The sequence below is a fragment of the Haemorhous mexicanus genome, chromosome Z (genome assembly GCF_027477595.1).
Source record: "Haemorhous mexicanus isolate bHaeMex1 chromosome Z, bHaeMex1.pri, whole genome shotgun sequence".
NCBI classification, from domain to species: Eukaryota; Metazoa; Chordata; class Aves; order Passeriformes; family Fringillidae; genus Haemorhous; species Haemorhous mexicanus.
The window spans coordinates 21632207-21649694 of record NC_082381.1 but is presented as its reverse complement, the minus strand read 5'-3'; the positions used below and the strand labels follow the sequence as shown (position 1 = coordinate 21649694).

General features: G+C 48.1%; 1 long non-coding RNA gene across 1 annotated transcript; it reads right to left on the bottom strand.

The window, feature by feature from the left end:
• Positions 1–9496: 9496 nt before the first annotated feature.
• Positions 9497–12001, bottom strand: LOC132341784 (uncharacterized). Its single transcript, XR_009490311.1, has 3 exons — positions 11396–12001; positions 10795–10912; positions 9497–10417 (listed from the first exon to the last, which is right to left on the bottom strand). It is a non-coding gene; the product is annotated as an uncharacterized LOC132341784 (long non-coding RNA).
• Between the last annotated feature and the right edge of the window lie 5487 nt (positions 12002–17488).

Genomic DNA, 17488 nt, shown 5'->3' with positions numbered 1-17488 from the left:
GGTCAAAGAGTCAGTAGTAAACACCTGTCTGGCCTCCTGGACCTCGGTTCTGGCCATCCAGGGCCATAGGGTGCCACCTCAAAAGGTATTTTTCAGTCAAGAGTAGCAGACATAGGCTCCAAGGCACCAACCTTCCCTCTTTGGTATCATCACCAATAGAAATTAGTTCCTTCCAGTTCCCAAATGTCAAAACTTATGTATTTTTGCATGCAAACTATGATGACTTTTGCTGATGTTTGTAACATTTCACAAGGCCAAAGAGGATTAAGATTTCTGAAGTTTTACCAAAGAGAGATGCAAATGTCACAGCAAGCATAGCAAGGATGAAGGTTGAATCACCCTGAAAAAACCTTCTCTTGCTGAAGTATCCATAGAATCACAGCTTGATCCGGAGTGCACCGGTACCACCTTACCCTGTCCATGAGCCATCCTGGAAATGCAGAGCATGCCAGCCCCAGGTCTGGTCCTAGTGCCCGTTCTTATGCACAATTGTCTCCAAAGTCTGCAGCAGCATGGTAGGAAAATTAATCCTCAAACACCAGCGGTTTCTGACCAAAAAGGAGACAGACAAGTCCTTTTAGGCTTTATTTGAAAGCCAAATAGGAGAGGCCATGGGGCATTCCCCTGGGATCTCTCAAATTTCTGGAAGACACAGCCTCATTTTTATCCTAAATTCCCGGCCCCATTTCCCTTCTCTCTTTCCCCATTGGCTGAGGTACTTGAGAGGTACAGACTCCCCGACACACCTGACACCAAAGATTTCCCTCTAATGTGTAACCCTCCCTTTTATTTTTTAATTCTTATGGTATTTAGGGGTTTTTCTTCCCCATTGTTTCCTTCATCTTTCAATGTCTAATTTCGTTTATCAGCAAACCTAAAGTTGATTTGTAAAAGCAAATCTCTTTTTCCATTCATCATTCAGTGGAATCCCTCCCATTGTTTCTTTTATCTCCCAGTGCTAGTTTCATCTACCAGCAGACCCACAGCTTGTTTGTAAAGACAAATCTGCTATTCCTCTCACTAGCTATCCCCTAACTTGCCTTTCTGGGCAAACACAGAGGTTTCAGTTGCCACCTTTCAGAGACAGGAGCCTGCCAGACCAGGTTGAGCATTCAGCAATGTCTACTTGAATTATCTAAAGTTTTCAGTCCAGAAGCCCAAGCTTATGAAGCGTGATTCCTCATTTGATTTCCTATATTCAAAACTGATTATTCAGATCTACTCATGAGACTGTTCTCAATATCTGTTGAGGACATGGAATGGTTTGGAAAGCAAACTAAGAAACAAGGTGCAAAACAAAAATTTTACAGGGCCAGGGAGAAAATGCTAAAGGGGAAAAGGGCAATTGTGTTTTTATTGCACTGCTAGTAGCTAGAAGTTGTAATTGCTGTGGGGTACTTAATAGTTTTTTCAGGTTGACAAATTGAGTCAAAAGTTTATTACCTCATTCCTGAAGCTGCAGACTTGAAATTCTTCAAGTTCTTACATCCCCAGGGAGTCCTGTATGCAAAATAATTGAAAACACATTCTGTATCAGAAAGGAGAAATAGATCTAAGCATCCTTGCAAGCATTGTATATATTCATGAATTCTCAAACGACTAGGTTAATTCCTGAGACATTTTTTATCTTTTGCTCCTGTGCTTATTGTTGTCTTATTTAATATTCTGTTCCTACTTGTAACCTACATTCATCCTATCTCACTGCAGTGCAATAATAAAGCAAAAAGTTACTTAAGGGATGAAAAGAGTCTATTCCTCACTATCTTGCATAAGGATGAAAAGGGAACATTTCAGGGACTTCAACAACTCATTTCTCTTAATAATACCCAAAACCCCCCCCCAGAAGATCAGCAAGGTTTAAATACTCCACAAATTCTAGTTCAAGTCAGAAGCTCACAAAGGGCACTAAGCCACAGAGACATGTGCACGCCATGACCTCATCTCACAAAAATGAACCTGCTTTTCACCACCAGCCAGTTCAGAGACCCAAACTCCTTCCCCAGCCCCAGGTGAAAGCAGTGTCAAGGCACAGGAGCCAGGAAATGTCCCAGGACACAGAGATAGTGCTGCCAACAGCGCTGGCTCAAACACATTGAAGTTAAGCTGTTGCTGTACAGCTAGGTTTGTGAAACCTGGGACTGCTAGGTTTCATGGTCCTGGCTGCATTTTTCACAGCAGTCACTTCAGTACAGGACCTGGTGTAGTGAAAAGTTCTGGAGTTCTGTTTCCTGTTTCATAAATTCCTATTTCTCTTCTTTTTTAAGACACCCACAACTTGACACACCTCAGGAGGCAACACTAAATTGCAACCAGTTCGCAAAGTGAGCTTGTAAAATATGCTACACGTTTACATTATGTCCTATGGGGATTTCCAACCTCTAAACTGTGTTTTTCCAGGTAAAAATGCCGTCAATTAAAAAGCTGAAACTTGGCCAGTTTTAACTATGGAGGAGAATACCCTCTGTCCCAGACCACCGTCCAAACGCACCCTTGCTTGTATACAGCTCTTGTACCTTCTGGGTATCTTGACTGCAGGATTAAAACATCCAAGAACAGGGGTACAAATACAAACACTTATGTAAACAACTAACAGCTGGAAGTAATTAGGAAATTGTTGGGATTTTTTTAATTGTATAGGAAGAATTACCACAGCAGCAGTAGAAATCACCTTTCTACAGAAGCAGCTCTCACAACTACAAGTAGTTACTAGGTGTGAAATCTAGTTGTTACCTGCCTCCAATAGCATGTGGAACTGCTATAGGAAAACATCACAGACACGTTTTCTTCTCTTTTTCTTTCAGTTCCAAAGAGAGTCCTAAAACCTGTCAGGCTCCCTGGGTAGCTATGTTAACACTAAAAACACTGAGCAGCAGAAATGATTGCAATCCCACCACTACAAACTTCCACAGAGGAGGGCAATCATACAGATCAGCGTATGGTCAAATTGCCCCCTAATTCTCATCATTTCTATCTTCTCTGGATACCCTCACTTTGTATTTCTGTTTCTCAGTCAGCACAGAACTGAGAGCTGCAAGAAAAAGAGAAAGAAACATGAATAGTCCTTGGGTAAGGGAAATACTGGACTGTCAGGAACTAAGAATAGTTGATAGCAGCTATTTTTTTTTTTTTTTAATCTCTCTACCAGTGTCCCTTTCAGGCATCATGTTAGCGTGACTTAGAATTTTGCAGCTAAATGCAATGGGTGCAATTTGAGAGGCCTACAAGAAAAAACCTTATCAGAATTTTTCCCCCAAGTGACAGGTGCAAACTACAAAATGAAAGGGCCTACAGAAATTTAAAATTTTCTAATTTAAGACAAAAAAAGTATTAGCATCAGATTCCAAGGGGATAGAGATAGAGGAGCAGCAAGGAAATGCTCCCAGAAAAGTTTTCTGGCATGAAGAGACAAGCCAGCCACAGGAACAGGAGAGATCCGCTTCTTTTAAAATGTGTGCATTACTGAATGCAAGATCCATTGGCCCTTCCAGCTTCTGTTTTTAACAAAAAGTAAGATATTAACTTGTGTTTATGAAGACTATTATTGGACTTTCCTGTTTTTGAGACAGCTTCTGAGCAAAATACAAAGAAACTAACATTACATGTTAGTAAACGCAGCATTTAGAATAGCAGCTAAATAGTCCTATCTCATAGTTAAGTGTTCAATTCTTCATAAATTGTGATAAGGTCCGTGAAATGCAGTACCTAAGCCACTTAAATCCCACCTACACCTCAGACATCCACCTATACCTGCTTGAGTAACTAACATTTTCCACTCCATTCCCTATCCCTTCTCTCACCACAGTCGTCAAGCCCTGAGGCAGGCACAAGCCAACTTCTCACCTCAGCTGCTGTTAGCAATTACCAAGCACCTGTTGGTAATTACCTGAGCACTTGCCCCACCCACCAGCTGTAGGTCCCTGACTGCTGGGAGAACAGGTCTGAAGTGCAGACCCAAACACCCCCACCCCCGGAAAAGAAAAAAAAAAAAAAAAAGTTACAACTTTTCTAAATAATCTGAGATGAGTAAAAGATCAGGACATGGAGAGACTTGTTTATTCCCTTTAGGCCAATCAGGAAAAAGTTTATATCCTTCTCTGCGAAAGGAAGACAGGGTTTTTTTTTTTTTTTGAAGCAGGAGCATGTTTTATCAGCCCAGTTTCCTTCCTCTCGTGTCCCTGCTCCCCAGGAGGCCATTCACGAGGCATATATATAAATACCTATGTCTGAAAACACACCTACATGGGTGCATGACTTGCACTAGAGCAATTTAAAGCATAGTTTTTATTGCACAAAGATGCAGAAATCTGTTCTAGAAGAGGCACATATTATGGAGCTGTAAGAACCCTGCCAGCACATCTCCTGCCAAAGCAACAATTCCAGCTCTGCAGTGGCTTAAGTGGGCTGAGATGGAAGCGTTTCTTCATCAATGCATAAACCACAACAAAGTGGTGACATGCATAAACCACAACAAAGTTGTGACAAGCCTTTTCTCCAATTTGTAGGTTTGGGAAGCAGCTTCGCCTGCAGAGGGCACACAGAAGCACGACATGTCTGCCTACTGGGCACCCACAATTTCTACTTGATCATTATCACTGCTCGGGTCCCTAAGCAAGCTGGCAGTGTATGACAGGTTATCCGTCCTGCATAGAAAGTCACAGAAAGGAGAAGAGAGGAAGAAAACACAGAAGATTACAATGCAAAAGAAGTTGAAGTAGTGTGGCAAGGATTGAGGATTAAGGACAGAAATAAGAAGAGAGCATAGCCTTTAATTGTAAAGTCCTGACAGGAAACTGCAAGTACTTGCATAAATGAGTTCACCACCCAGACTTGCATGCTTCTCCACGTTACCATTATTTCAATAATTTTGCTTCCTAGAAAGGCTGCCAGGTCTCCAGTAGCAGTCCTACCTCCCTTCCAGCAGCCTGCATCTTGGCAGAGAGTTGAAAACAGATCAGGGCTTACCTTTTACACTATAAGCATTCAAGACAGCCAAAGAGCTTCGAGGAAAAAGGCCATACTGAGTGCCCAGGACAAGGCGATTTTAAGAATTTGGAAATAGGAAGTATTGACTGAGAGTCACAGTTGTGTTGAGATTTAGCCTTTCAAAGGTTTGTTGCTTTTCTGCTGAAAACTGCAGGTGAGAAAGCCTAGGCAGAAAAGGGAAGGAGAAGCCATGTAAACAAACCCATAGTTGTATACAAGGACAGAAGAAGATTTCATCTTCACCAGGCTGAAGAGAGTAGTTTTATTATTAGACAAAACAAAAGCAAAAGCACCCCAAGTTAAATTTAAATATTCTCCCACATCATTTAGACATTATGACAAGAAAGATGCCCTATTAGACTACTGCAGTAAATTAGTGAGTTAGGAACAACAAACAGGGCACATGTTAGTAGTATCTATACATTTATCATTGGAAAGATGAGCAATTACAATCTGCATCCCAACTCATGCTCAGTATTTACTACAATCTCAAATAACAATCAAGTCAAACATAACAGATGACTGATGGTCCTACCTTCTGCATTCCATACACAGCCAAGGGTGGCAGCAGTCACAGCTCTGTTCTCCTGAGCCCACCCCACACTGCAGCTCTTCCAGCCACGCCAGCATGGGACGGGCCGCAGGGGCACAGCCTGAGCCTGAGCCTGGCACCAAAGCGCATTTCCCCTCAGGTGATGCTGGCTCTGCGCTCTTCCACAACTTCTCTGCCTTCTCGAGGAGCGAAGCAAACCCCACCACAGCTACAAAAGCCGATGCTTAGCAAAGTTTTCCCTTACCAGCTTGGATGAGCCAACTCCGGCAGACTCCGCAGAGCCTCCGTCCCGGAGCGCCAGCCACAGCTGCCCTGCTCTCCTTTCATCAGATCCAGTGACACCCACCTACACCCATTTAAAAGGGTCATGCTCAACCTGAGAGCCAGTCGGGTCTAAGTAGTGGAAAGTGATGATAATTAAAATCACCTGAGTAACAGCTGGGGTGACTTAGCTCCCTGGTTTGGACAGGCCCGTTTGGTGTCCTTGTGCAGTGGGGCAGTCGCTGCCCCGGCACTGGCAGGGGCTGGAGGGCAGCTGGGAGCCTTTCCCAGCACATGGCAGCTTCTGCAGCTCTGGTAGCCGGGGCATGTCCTCTGTCTTCTGGAAACCTGGCACCACAGCGAGGATTCTCAGATAGCCTTGGGCTGGCATCTCTGATTTTTTTGCAGTTAGTCTGTCTTAGGTCTGAGAGCAACAAAAGGGCTTTTTTACCCCTGCTGCCAGTATGGCAGCAACTGCTCAGGTCACTTTTCCCTGCAGTCCTGACCTGCCCAGAGACCTGCAAGATCTGTAATTGTTATTTGAAGTACTTTCATTAGTGTTGTCTATTGACAACATTTCCATACAAATAGGACTGGGTTGGGTTGTTTTCCAATAAGCTCATGTGCCTGCCTAACAGAGATTTCTTTCTAAATTCTTCACTAAAACTTTTGCTGTGAAGCCATTCAGGAGAAGTTTACCCATCTTCACCTCCACCAAGACATGCCCCCCGCACACTTTGGTGATAACCATGAAAAGAGCAAAAAGCTTCATAAAATGTAGTCTCAATTGCCCAGGATGACTGGCCAAGCACACTTGGAGCTGCTCCAAGCCTGTGCCCTTGAGTCTCTGCATTTGTCACACAGGACGCTCACCCAAGATGTAAATGTTTCTCTTCCACCAGCTCAGCTTCTGCACTACCCACACGTTCAAAGTGACGCTTCTTGCCACAAGACACAGAACTGCACCTAAGCAACCCCCAAACACCAAGGTTAAAACAGGGAGGAAGGCAAATTCCCCATGAACGTCCTTGATGTGCTAAACACTATTGAATTCTATCAGAAAATGTATCTGGTGCTTCTTATAATGGATGATGCTGCTAGGAGACAACAGTGACACAACCAGATAGAGGCATGGTAAATACATGCAGATTTGTTTCTTGTCTGTATTAGATCTTTCCATTTCTGATCTGAAAAACAGTAATAAATCAACACTTTTGTTTGGGATATAGAAAGATGGGGTCGATTGAAGAGGTGTTTTAAAAGATCCTTTATTGCAAAATCAGTCTCAAGTATGTTCAAGGCCTTGGGAGCTCTCTATGCTTGCATTTCCCACAACTTCCAAGCAGCTAAGTGAAAAAATCTTGTAAGTTCACAAAACACAATATTGCTGCCTCAAGCAAGAACATGCAGGCCAGAAATATCGATCTATGTGCAAAACACGTTCACTCTCCTGTGAAAAATTTAAATTTAATAAAGGCCAAAATAAGACAAGGACCACAAAACAAGGGTTATTGCAGCTGGGTGCATTTGGGCACTCAGCCAAGAGCACTGTGTAATCTTCAGGGATACCCATTAAATACCTTTCCATTACGTCAGATTGTTGCATATTCATAGACCCTTATGCATAGAAAACTTTTCCCCCAAACTAGTTTACATGTTCCAAGAATTGTTTAGCATGGCTCCTCCTTGGGTCTGTCTTTTTAGAGCATGCTTATTCCTTGGTTGTGGTTTTAGTCCATTCTTATCATCTCCAGTTTTAGGGCCTTGGTCCACACGGTCTTCAGACAGTGAGTGCTGATAGTTGGCACTTCTTTAGCAGGTGTTTTCTTCCTATGTTCATTGGACATTATCCCATTTGAGCAGGCATTTTAACACAAGCATACTCATATCAGCTATTTCACTGCTATGTCTAAGCTTAATTAACAACAGAAAGAAAACTTTATCTTTCTAAAAAAGCTACTTTAACATCACACATATAGAATCTATTTCAATATTTGCAAAAAGCCAATATTATAATACTATGTAGATAACAATCTATTTGTAATATAGGTGAAAGAAGGCACACTTTTCTAAATAACTACTGGCTTTGCTAACGGCTAAAGATAATGTACATTGGGCATACTCAAGCTGGCTCTTCCAAAACCCAGGGTCCTTGTTCCCTTCAGCGTGCTCAGCACGACCCTCAACTCCATGGTGCTGTGCAAGTGAACCAGCAGGACAGGGACCTTTGCAGCCTGAGCTGCCCTTGTACCTCTCTGCCCGTGCACAGAACACAGCAGGGAAGAGAACGGCAGCAGGGCCCTGCGTGTCCCTGTGTGCAAGGGTGATGTTATGATGCTTGTATCCCCATTCGTGTGTTCTTTTTATGCTGGATATCATGTTCTGTGCCTTCAAGACTGGCTCTGAAGAGTGAATGTTTAGCTTTGTTTTGCTATCAGCCGCTCCCCCACGGCTGGCGGGACACGCAGACGGGGCAGTACATAGTGCGGTTTTTGCTTTTTGCTTGGCTTTTCGCTTTGCTCTTGCTCTTGCTTCTGCTTTGCTCTTGCTTTTTGCTTCTGCTCGTTCATTAGTCTAGCTAAGCAGTCCAAATTTTTCCTGGACTGTTTCTCCTTTCCCCTTTTTGGACCTACTCAAACCTGCTCCGGACTGGGACCTGGGAAACACCAAGAGTTTGCCCCCGGTGGCTGCAGCAGCTACTCTAGCGCTGGAGGGACTGATAACAGAGCAAGCAGCCGCAAGAGAGACTTTCTGAATTTGTCATCATTTTTCAGAGTGGTGAAATATGGTGTCATCTGGTATTGCTCATTTTGTGTGCTGGGGCGTGCTTGGTCTGTTAAGTAAACAGGTTCTTTCCACTTCTCTCCGAGGAATCCTTCCCAAACTGGTTGGGGGGAGGGCCCGTATGGCTTTGCTTTCTGGAGGGGCCCTCTTTTGGAGGTTTTCTCCCAAATTTGCCCCAAACCAGGACATGTGGTCACTCATCATGGACATGAGAAATGCCCCAAAGCAAATGTCTGTTTAAAAGGGAATACATTACAGATTGCTAGAACTGAACTGCTTAGATACAGTGACCACTGCCTGTTACAAGGTGGCTACAGAATCACAACTCTGCTGACCCTCTATCTAAACAGAGGAATGTCCATTTCAGCTGCCACAATTGAGTATGTTACAGGTTTCTAAGTGCTGCCTACATATCTCTGTGTGTATCTGTATGAAAAGAACCAAACATGGACTGAATTCCCTGCATATCTACAGAGCAGGAGTTGAGCGCTCCGTGGAGTCCCGGAGTTTTCTCAGCAGGCCTCTGCAGCGAGTTCTGAGCCAAGGCGTGGCTCTGCTGCCAGCCCAAATCTGCCCTTCCCTTGCCCAGCCTGAGTGCAGGTGGGGCATGTGCTGGCCATGGCCAGAGATTTCCATGGCCAAAATCCTCCAGCATTTCCATCTGCTCATGGCTTTGGGTAGCACAAATCACACAACAGCCATCGCAGCTGACAAATGGCATTTCTTGCAGATTGCCACACTCACACTGCTGATCCACAAATCCACCAGAATCAATTTCAGTTGAAAAATGTCATTTATTACAAACTGCTACACCCATGCTGACAATACAGAACTCAACAGATCTCAATTTAGGGTAAAACCAGCAATTTATTTGATTATTACAACCAGTCTATGTAAAAATATACAAATACCAAGTTCACTTAACCAAACTTGATTTATTGCTAGCCTCTACTATACACAACTCACTATACACAAAGATCAATTAGGCGTTTAACAACTTAATTTATTACATATTACTACAAATGTAGACCCCAAAGACAAATACAAAAATAAGCACTCCTTCAATAAATAGCCTTATACTAAGAATTTAATAGTTATGCAACTATACCTCCCATACATCTTTAAATAGAACTAAATACATACATATATGCACATATAAAAAAATACATCTATATCAATCTACAGATGTAAATATAGATAATATATTACAGACTATATACTATATACATATATATATAAATGATACATAAACCCCAGCTATCCATACATAAACAAATATTACAGTACCAATCTAAACATCAATCCAACTGCATCCATACAAATATACAGCTATACATCAGGAGGCATGTGTAAATATCATTACATAGAAATAGGTCAATATACAAAAAAAAATATAAAAATAGGCATATCGACCGACACAAATACCAATACACTAATTTTAAAAGACATATACTGAAAACTAGATCAATAAATATAAACACCTAGAAAGCTGTACACATATGGAAAAAGAACTAAACACAGATATTACAACATACATAAAAAACTAGATACATATTTACACAAATATGCAACTGCAAATGCATATATATCTATATGTACATATATACAGAATACATTCATAAATATAACAACATATGTATAGAAATAGACCTATACAAATCGCAAGCTACATATGAAAATATCAATGTAATTATTAGTTAGTCCATGCAAGTCTGCGTATCTTTACACCGCACACGAAGCAGAGGGATCCCAGCTGCCCCATCTTCCAAGCCTCTCCCTCGGTCTCCTCCTGCCGTGCAGAGCAGCTCTCCTGGACAGGGACAGCAGATGGGACATCTGGCAAGCAAAGGGAACACTGAGTGAGTACGGGGACGTTTCCCTTGGCAGCAGCTGCACTTCCATCAGGGAAGAGGAAATCTCAGAGCCTCCCCAGGAGGGTTAGAAAGAAAAAGCAGGCGAGCCGGCCAGGCTGTGGTGAGCGCAGCCGCGGCGGGACCGTCCCGCAGCCCTGGCAGCCCGGCACAGGCGGCACAGCTGCCGGGCCCTGCCGGCACAGCTGCCTTGGCCAAGGACAGCCCCTGTGCCGGCCGGGGCAGCTGCGCTGAGCGGCCCCTGCACGGGCAGGGCCTGCTCCTGCCCCGCCGGGCAGTGCCCACGGCCACAGCCCACGCCGCCCTCAGCCCCACCCTGCCTGCCCAGACCTGTGGCCTCACCCGAGCTCTCTCCAGGGTGGCAGCAGCAGGTCCCTGTTCCCTGCTCCTGCTGCTGGCCTTCAGCTTCTCTCTGCTGGCTCCTGTCCGTCTCTGGCTGTCCTCGAGGTCTTCCATGAAGCTGGGGCAAAAGTGGAGGCTCTGGAATTGGTTCCAAGGCCTGGCAGAGCTGCAGTCCCGGAGCCCTCTGTGCTCCCTGCTGGCCCCCTCCATCCCCTCAGCCCTGCCATGCTCTCACTGAACCCCCAGCTCCCTTCAGTTCCTTCAGGCCCTCACAGTCCTCTCATCCCCTCAGTCCCTTTCTGACCCATCCCATCCCATCCCATCCCATCCCATCCCATCCCATCCCATCCCATCCCATCCCATCCCATCCCATCCCATCCCATCCCATCCCATCCCATCCCATCCCATCCCATCCCATCCCATCCCATCCATTCCCATCCCCCTTAGACCTGCCAGCCCCTCAGCTTGTGCCACTTCCCTGTCACCTCAGTGCCACCATCAGCCTCGGCTGCCCCACAGCCCTCAGCCCCAGCAGCAGCTCAGGCTCCCCGTCCCTTCAGCGCCACCACCCCCTCAGCCCCCTCAGCCCCCTCTGGCTCACCGTCCTTCAGCAGCTCCTCAGGGGACAGTGCCTGGGGCCAGCGGCAGCTCCCACCGCTCCAGGGACAGCCGGGGCTGGAAGTGCTGCTCTGGCCAGCCCGGCCGCCAGCTCGGACTCAGCACAGGGAGAGGGGACACAGGGGGCACAGGGGGAAAAGCAAGAGGTGAGAAAGGCAGCCGAGGGGGCAAAGAGGTAAAAAAGCAGCCAAGGCCTACGCAAACAGCAAGCTATCCATCTAAATATTCATATTCCTCTTACTATATAACTATAAGCATTTATAAGTGAAACTTCATCTATATTTTTTTTTTGGACGCTACACAAAAAAAATTAAACTCTGAAAATCTATAAATACAAATTTATTATAAAATATATCACTTCTCTAACTGAATATATATCCTTATTTTACTCTACAGATCTATCAATATATGCTTATATAAAAAGAACACTCTAATTATAAATAGAACTCTACCCTTTGATAAATAAAACCATAGGAATCTATAAACATATTTACAAACAGAGGAATTCTACCTGCCCGATGGTCACAGGCTCTCCTCTGTCTCCACCTGCCACGCAGAGCAGCCCTCCTGGAGATGTTGGTCAGATGGCATCTGGGAAGCCAAGGGAACGCTCAGTCAATATTGGCCCTTGTGCACCTTTCCCCTGGACAGCAATTGCCCTTCTACCAGGGACTGCCAAAATGGCCTGAAAGGCAGACTCTCACTTGGCAATTTGAAGCCTGCCCTTAAAAGAACAGGGACCATTCCAAGTGTTCAAAAGTGTGTTTCAAAACACTGAAGGGTCTCAATAAAGTCTCAGCACTCGCAGCGCAAAGGGCACCCACGAGAGCTTGAAACACACACAGCCCCAGGAGCCACAAAGAAGCCCAGCCTTGTTCTTTCTCTGTGCTGACAGACAGACCTCAGTCCTCACTGAAATGCCTGAAGCTGAGGGCTGCTGGGAGCTGAGTCATGAACCAGCTCCATTACCAGGGCCATCTACCAACTGCCCCCTGCAGCGAGCAGCAGCTGCTCCAACTCGACCATCGGCTCTGGCAGGAAGGGCTGAGAGGGACAGAGCTCCCTACGAGGCCTGCAGGCTGCACCAGCTTGGCTAAGGAATGGATCCAAAGCGCTCCCTCTCTCCTCTTAGGTCTCCCTAATCAGGGCTCATTCCAGCTTTCCATTCTGATACTGGACTGACTGTGATGTTTCACTTGGCTGGCCTCTGATGTTCTGCTCCTTGTTTTTCTGGTGGGTCAGCACCAATACCAGCAGACTGGTACTACACTGAGTCAGTGATCTGGACTTCTAGCCTGACTTTTTGCTCTTTTTTTCCCCTGTTCCTTCAAGAGTTGCTCAGCCTGGCCTCCCCTGTCAGCCTGCAGCAAATTTATCCACCGATTTCAGCACAAAGCTGGGACACCCAACTTGGTGACACAACTCCCCCAAGGTCAGCTTTATTCCCTGCTCTCTTGCCACGGCACAGGACTCAGTGCCAGAGCCTCTGGAGAAGTGTGGAGGGCAAGGCTCAGGCAGCTTGTGCCAGTGCAGGATTTGAACTCACGGCACCAGGAAGCACCAAGCCTGCTCAGAGCAGCCATCTCACACCTCTCTAAACCAGTGAGGGCTCTGTCCTTACCAGGCTCCTTGGGCTCCTGGGAACCGTTCCTGCAGCTCTCGGTGCCAGATGAAGCTTCCTCTGCTGCAGCTCTGTCCACAGGCTCCCCTCCTGAGGAATCGGGGGCAACACTGACATTGTCCTAAGCAGAAAAACAGAAAGAAAGGAACCCAAAGATCACTCACTATTTTCCGGGAAACACATCAGGGATATGATAACTCTCCTTCTCCACTCCCAAAGCACATGGAGCACAGAGGAGGAAACACTGCCCACCTGGTTCACATGAGGAGCCTTTTAAACTCAGGATTCAGGTGGCCAAGGTTAAACTGAAGCTCTTACAAAATGACCTCTGAGACAAAACATGAGCACAGCAAACCAGAAGACACCAAGTGAGGGGACGTGCCCTCAAGCTCTGACCCTGGCTCATGCCAGAGCTGGGAGAAATCAGCCAGCAGAAAGCCAGGGGCTCTCCCTGCTGCCAGTAAGGACAGAGCTCGCTGCCTGCCCTGCCCAGGGCTGGGTGCTGCAAACCCCCACACAAAGCACACATTTCTGCCTGGGCATCTCACCACCCCCAGCCAAGCGCTCACACAACCCAGCACGAGGTGGTGCTTTTTGGAGCCCTCTGCTGCTGCCCCATGGGTATGATCCAGGCAAACATTTATGCACCCAGGGCATTCCCAGGATCACATTTGTGATCAGGGGCAAAAATCTGGACATTGGGACAGCAGGAAAAAATAACAACCCAAAAGGCAGGAAAAGCCAGACAACCAAGTAGTGTTTCTATTCCACCGAGGAAGTAAATGTCCACAATGAAACACCTTTAAACACAAGGATATCCTCACTATGACCAGTTTCAGAATATTCATCTCTTCGGCAACACCCCAGCCATGAGAACCCCTAAAGATGGTTCCAAGCCTGCAATGTTTCCTTCTACTATGGAATAAAATGCTTCTGAAAACTGCTATGTCTCACTTTACAAAAATGATGCCACTTGAGAAGAAGGTATTGGTAAATCCAAAAAACATCCCTCTCCCCACCTTGAGTTTGCCCTGCTTCATAATCACAAATGTACTGCAGGCAATTGGTCAGCACATGAATAGAAAGAGAGACATTCTTTGGCCAACACGTATAATATTCTGCAAAAGGACAGAGAGCTGCAGCTCCAGCCCAGCCCCAGCCACGGCTCTAGGAGCACATACACGCACGGCAGGGCTCACACAGCAGCAGCTACAGCTGCAGTCCTGTCCTTGCCTGGCCTTGGCCTTCCCACCCAAAAGAGGCACAGCCCACACCTGCTGCTGGAACAGAGGCACCTCTGGCATGCCCCTCCCTACACGGGACACTTGGCCTTCAGTGGCAATTCTCCAAACAATCTTCTCTTCTTTCCCAGCAAGAAAAACCTCTTTTTCATTTCTTCTTCATTCCCTTCCTCAAAAATCTTTCTTTCGCAAGAAGAATTAAATAAGTAAATCATGATGAAATAAGTTCAATTAAAGAAGCCTTTGCTTCTCCGCCATGTAACCACGTTTGAAAGCTCTCAGTCCAGCCCCTTTTATCCCCATCCAATGCAATTACCTGAGCAGAGGGAGATCTTTCAGACAGGGACATCCTGATCTCCCGAATCATCTTCTCCACAGCAAGGCCTAGATCTGCTGGCGACCATCCCTCCTGCCCAGGTGCGTTCTGTGCTGAGCTGCAGGCCGTCGATGCTGCACAAGCTGCACTGCCAGCTGGAGCGCTGGGCCCTGAAGTGCCCGGGGTGGCTGCAAGAATCCAAACGCTTTGGTCAGGCTCCACAATGTGGCTGGGGGACACAGAGCTCGAGTGCTGCCTTGGATCAAACATCACGGGAAGCAGCCAGGAAAACCAGGCAGAGAATCTTTTTGGCCTCCTAGGTGCCCCTTCCCGGTAGGCTTGACAACTTCTGGCCGACAATGAGAGAGCCTTATGGAAAACTACTTCAAAGGGTCACTTTTCCTAACCTGTGGCAAAAGCGAGGCTACAAGTCTTTTCCTACCTCGTGGGTCGTAGGCTGGGGGCTGCTGCTCCCTGGGGAGCTGCCGGAAGCTGCAGGGCTGGATGCCGAGCACGCCGCGCTCGGCCGGAGGCAGCTGCTCCCCGTAGAGCTCCTGCAAGTGGCTGCGGGGCCCCTCCCGGCCGAGCGGCAGCGGCCGCTCCCCGTGGAGCCCGAGGAAATGGCAGGGCGGGATGCCGAGCACCTCCCGCTCGGCGGGCGGCGGCCGCTCCCCGTAGAGCTCCTGGAAGCGGCTCGGCCCCTCCCGCCGGGCCGGCCCCGGCCGCTCCCTGTGCAGCAGGTGGAAGCTGCAGGGCGGGCGCCGGGCGAGCAGCGGCCGCTCCCCGGGGGGCTGCTGCAGGCGGCCGGGCCGGGGGCTGCGCAGCTCCCGCCCGTCCGGCAGCGTCCGCTCCCTGTGCAGCAGCAGGAAGCCGCTGGGCGGGCGCCCGGCCGGCAGCGGCGGCCGCTCCCTGGGCAGCGGCCTGAAGCGAGCGCGCCCGTGCCGCCCGTCCGGCAGCGGCCGCGCCCCGGGCAGCTGCTGGGAGCCGCAGGGCGGGCGCCGGCGGCCCTCCCGCCCCGCCGCCGGCCGCTGCCTGTTGGCCGCGCTGCGGCGCTTGATGCGCAGCAGGAGGTTGGGGCGGTCGCGGCGAAAGCAGGGGTTGCTGTAGTGGAGCCAGGCCCCGGCATCGCCCGGCGCAGCCGAGCCGAGCCAGCCCGGCACCTTGAGGAAGCCGTAGCGGTAGAGCTGCCGAACGAAGCTGCGGAACTGCGTGGCCCGGAAGGTGTGCGGCAGCGGGGCCCGCCCATCGCCACCGCCCCTCTGGGCGTCGCCCGAGCTGAGCAGCTCTCGCTCCAAGAGGGAGCGGTCGATGAGCAGCCCCGTGGCCCGGCTGTCCCAGCGCACGGAGCGGACGCGGGGACTGTTGGCCAGGCGCCAGAGCTTGGCGGGGAAGGTGCTGGCGCGGAGCCCGGCGGGCAGCGGCAGCTCCGCCATGGCGTCGATCGCCGACTGTGGCCGCAACGCCCGCAGCGCAACGGCCGCGGCTGCGCCGGCGGCGCGCGGCCTGAGGGGGGCGCTGCGCTCGGGCCCCCGCGCGCCCACCGCGGCCCCGGCGCGGGCCGGACTTGGCGGGGACGAGCGCGGCAGAGCCGGGGCTGCGGGCACATCGCGGGCGGGGCGGCTCCGGGGCCGGCCGGGCTCGGCTCCGCAAACCCTCTCTTTCTCCGGCTGCAGTCATCCTTCTGCCTTTGCTTGGCAATGCAACCCCAAAGCACCAAGGCAAGGAAGATAAAACGTCCGCTTTCCAGCCCCGCTTGATGCCCGGGGTTATTCCTGCCCAGGTCCAAGACTTCTCATTTCCCTTCCTTCAACTCCATCAGATTCCCCTCAGGCCAATTCTTTAGCCTGCCGAAGTGCCTCTGGATGGCAGGAGCATTTGGGCTGTCAGCTGCTCCTGCCACTTTTGTGTTCTCTGCAGACTTGCTGAGGGTAAACTGCTCCTCCAGGCGGGCCATGAATGAAACATTAAAGAGTATCTGCCCCAGCATCAGCCCCTGGGGGTCAGAGCACCCGGGACTTGCCTCCAGCTCTACTTTGTGCCACTGATGACAGCCCTCATCCATTTTCCAGCCTTCCTCGCTGGGCATTTTGGCAGTTTGTGTTTAAGGCTGCTGTAGGAGGCTGTCTCAAAGGCTTGGGTGAAGCTGGGGTAGACATCATCCATTGCTCCACCCATATCCATCAGTCTGGCTGTCCTGTCACGGGCATTGGGTAGGTTAACCATTACTCCCAATCAACTTCTCCATTTGTCTGGAATGGTTTCCAGGATTAGTTACTCCATCCCCTGTCAGGGGATGGAGGCAAAGCTGACTGACCTGTATTTTCCTGTCCTTCTTACTCCCTTGGAAGAAATCAGTCTATTAGAGCAATTCTGGCTGTTTCTAGCTAGGCAATTCAAGCACAAATAACCAGTAAGGAAAATCAAGCTGTGAATAGAGTCTATTAAACTCTTCTTCAAATGTCTTCTTCATAGAATATAATTATACCTATTTTTCCAAAGACATGTAACTTAGATTTTCTTTCAGGATTAGACTGAGATGATAGGAATTGAGAGCTTCCAGAATTTTGATATTTTTGTTGTCTCCAACTGTTTGGTAAACTGTTCGAACACGGTGAAGATGTAGTGCTTTTCAAAATGCCATTCTGAATTTTGTATGCTTGTCTTCCATATAAAAGTACCTAGAAGAATTTTAGGAAACCTGTAGCAAGATCCCTTCCTTTCAAAATGAGGAAATGCCAGAGTTTGTTTGATCTTTGACTTTTTATCTTGAGTTTCTGATTCCCATATTTTATATGCATGTGTATTTTTTTTTTCTATCGTGGTGACATATTCTGTGCATTAATTAAAAAAAAAAAAAAAAAAAGAGAAAAAGATACCAAAAAAAAGGTTTAACCTGTT